Raw genomic sequence first — 3,806 nt, forward strand, 5'->3', positions numbered from 1 at the left:
ATACAGGGGTACGGGTAATATACAGGGGTACAGGTAACATACAGGGGTACGGGTAACATAGAGGGGTACAGGTAATATACAGGGGTACGGGTAATATACAGGGGTACAGGTAATATACAGGGGTACGGGTAATATACAGGGGTACAGGTAACATACAGGGGTACATGTAATATACAGGGGTACAGGTAATATACAGGGGTACGGGTAATATACAGGGGTACAGGTACTCCTAGAACAGGGTTCCTAATAGGTTGGACTTGACGGACTAATGTCTTTATTCAACCTCAAATACTATGTAACTACTATAAAGTATTTCCTCTATAAAGTATATCTTGTATCTCTTATAATGTATATCTTATATATACTTTATAAGAGATACAATATATCCACAGTATATCTTCTAGAAAGTATATCTGAAGCAATTTCTTGTTGGTGTTGGATAAAATAGGGATAGAAACCTTCTCAGGTATTATTGTTGTTAATTAAGAGCACAGAATTTAAAGACAAATCCCAAAAAGTGTATTTATTGCAGTTCAATAGCCTACTCATAATCTGCATGGATACTCAACACATTTCAGGGGTCTCAGGATCTTCATCAGATCTGAAACTAATACAAATAACATACACATATGAAAAGTGGTTTGAGAAGGTTTGGATTAAAGTCTGCAATGTGGGAACCAGGTTGGTATGAGAGATATACGCCTCGGTTTTATGACAGGAACTATGAGTATAATGTATATGCCATCATTCTTCATCACAATGTTCTTCATCTTCATCACAATGGAGGTTTATTTCACTGTCCGGGTCACCGTTAAGAAGATTCACCCTCTCTGTTTGTCCCGGTGAATAGGATTGCTCTTCGTGTTCAGGAAAAAGGTAATCGTAGATTCTAGGGATGTCCAGATACCAGTGCAGATACTTGGCATTTTCACTAGAACTACCAGGGCTCTTGCCCCTCAACATTGGGTCAAAAAGACTCTGCAAGGGGGAGGATATACCCACCATGATGGGCCTTTCCACCAGCCATGATCTGCCTGCGGGTATGTATAGTATAAGGTATGTCATGGAAATGGAAAGTTTTATTTAATAATGTCATTATCATGTTGATGAGGGGGGAGGGGGTTAACAGAAGGCAAAATTAATCAGAATAAACTTCAATTTTAAAGCTTTTTGAATTGGCCTCTTTTTTTTTTTTAATATACTTTTATGAACTGTTATCTCTTTTTTTTACAATGGATGGATCTTCCTTTGTCCAAACAGTCTTTTTTTCTTTCCTTTGTACTAGTCTTCTTTGTTTTGGTCATTGGGTTCTAATTAGTGTGGTCATAATGACTTCCCCAGACATCCCTGGCAAGAAAAGCGTTTGCTAATGATGCGAGTGTAGCGGCAGTCTCTGCGTACGCTCGATTATACGCCTCGTCTTCCGTCCTCCATCCAACAATGGAGACGTTGAGCTCATCCAGAAGATCCCTAGAATAAAGACTGAACTCCTTCCCGGGCCTGGAACTCGGCCCACTTACCTGCTGCACACAAAATCACTCATCCTGTACTGCGTGCCGCATATAATTAGTCTATTAGTGGGATGATTTTATTCCCGGGGGGACGCCGCTGTGTGTTTTACATCCTGTACTTAATAAATAAAATGCAGGCTGGGAGGGAGATAATGCTTTTGGTGTTCCCGTGACTGAAGGATATCTGGGAGGGTGGTTTAGCGCTACATTTGGCCCAGATTTGATCGATTATCAAGTAATATCACAAACAGACTCCGAGGTTCTCTTTGTATTGTCTATCTCTATCTTATTCCTTAAAGGGGAACTATGAGGTGGGTGATTTTCACACAATGAAACTGTCACACGTCGGCTCAATTGATTGGGAAGTGAGGGAACACATACCGTCGGTCGCTCACTTCTCCATCCTGTCCCTGCAGGGAGCCGTGACTTGCACTCACGGCTCCCTGCATTCCCCTCAACAGTTTGTTACCAGTTATACAGTAAGGTGCACACGAAATGGGCTTTGAACAGTAGAAAGGCATCATGGCACACTCACAAACCAGCATGTAAAGCATTCCCCCCCTCCCCTGACCGATCCTCCGCGCTGACTGGAGGAATGGACGGGGGCGGGTACAGCTGGCTCTGCCTCTAGATAGGCAGAGCCAGCTGTCAATCACGCAGCTGGGCGGATCTAGACATCGATGTCGGGATCCGTCCCGGCTGCGGCGCTCTCAGTATACCGCGAGCCGTAGCCTGCTATATAATGAGCTTAGGGTCACGGGAGGACGCTAGTATATGTCCTCCCGCGACCCTTAGGAGAACTATGGGGAAAAGCACTGACCCCATAGTTCTCCTTTAAAGGTGTACACCATGATCCAGCCAGAAGTCTGAATTGTATCCTCACTTATTTTTATAAACACTTTCGCTATCACAGCACGGGTCTGTCAGGACGGAGTTCATCCAGAATATACATTTTAACAAAGGAAGGCCAAATGTTTCATTTGTATACAGCCACAGCGGGGGTCTAGTAGATCCTGAGCGTGTTCTCCAGGGACACCAGTCTAGGTGTAATGTTCTCACCTAGGCTCTGACATAAATGTATACTGTATATCAATCCTTGGAAGTTCTGGAAAGTTTAAACTCCGGAGTAAAATCTTAAAAAAGAACTTTAACTCTGAACAACAATGTATCTTATGTGTGTGTCACTCGGCTGTAGATCCTCCAATCATCTCTAAGAAGCACAGAGACTCAGTGATGACATCACCAGGTCTAAAATAAAGAATGTAATGAAACCAAATTTTTTAATAATTAATTATAATTAGCATTATGATTGGGGGGGGGAAGGGGGGTGGATGAACTTGGGGAAGGTAAAATATCAGAAGATTAAACTTCTACTTTTACTATTGTCTGCTCTATCCAGAATAAATTGCAGGCATGGTTCAGGTTGCAGGTTCGGGGTGTCTGCGGGTCTACGATAAGTACAAAGAAATTATTTGCAGAGTTATAATGACATCTTCACGCTAATGGCGCCTCTCTGGACTGGGCGGTGAACGATTCCCGGCTTCGGCCTCGCGCCTTCATTCTGGTTATTAGAAGCTTCTAACGAGATCCTCTGCAGCCGTAATCAAGGGCCCTCCTCACCTCTCGTCCTGATGTTTGCTCTTCTGAAGAGTCTCTTATCCAGCCGGCTGATTTAATCCGTCTTCCAGGATGATTCACCCGTCTCTGGCAGAAGATTGTACGAGTCGCGCCTGGACCATGTGACACCTCGCCGCAAAATCCCGGAACCCGAAAGCTGAAAGTTTATTCTGCTTATATTTTGCCTTCTCTGGTTCACACTTATTTTAGTCCCAGTGATGTCATCACTGGGTCTCTGCGGGGGGCTATGTCTGTTCCCAATGGTCCCTGTGTGTGTTGTAAAGTAGTCACCGCTCCAAGCTCCTCCCGGGATGGACTACAATGTCAGGATTAGTTTACTCGTTTGTATTGAGATTGTAGTCCATTCCGGGGGGGGAGCTTGGAGCGGTGACTACTCTACAACACACAGGGACCATGGGGAACAGACGTAGCCCCTCCTCCAGAAGGAAGGACAGTGTCAGAGATGATTGGAGGATCTACAGCCGAGTGATACACAAATAAGATACATTGTTGTTCATAGTTCGGGGACAGGAATGTATTTTTAGGATTCATCTCCTGAGTTCGGCGTCACTTTAAAGATAATTTGTTACATTGTTTTAATTAAGGAGAAGTAGACGAGTCTGACTCACGCAGTGTCTCTAATAGCGGGTGTTATTTTTGGGGTAGAAGAATGCTCAT

This window comes from Nanorana parkeri, unplaced genomic scaffold (genome assembly GCF_000935625.1).
Source record: "Nanorana parkeri isolate BGI_ZX_2015 unplaced genomic scaffold, ASM93562v1 scaffold766, whole genome shotgun sequence".
Taxonomy (NCBI): Eukaryota; Metazoa; Chordata; class Amphibia; order Anura; family Dicroglossidae; genus Nanorana; species Nanorana parkeri.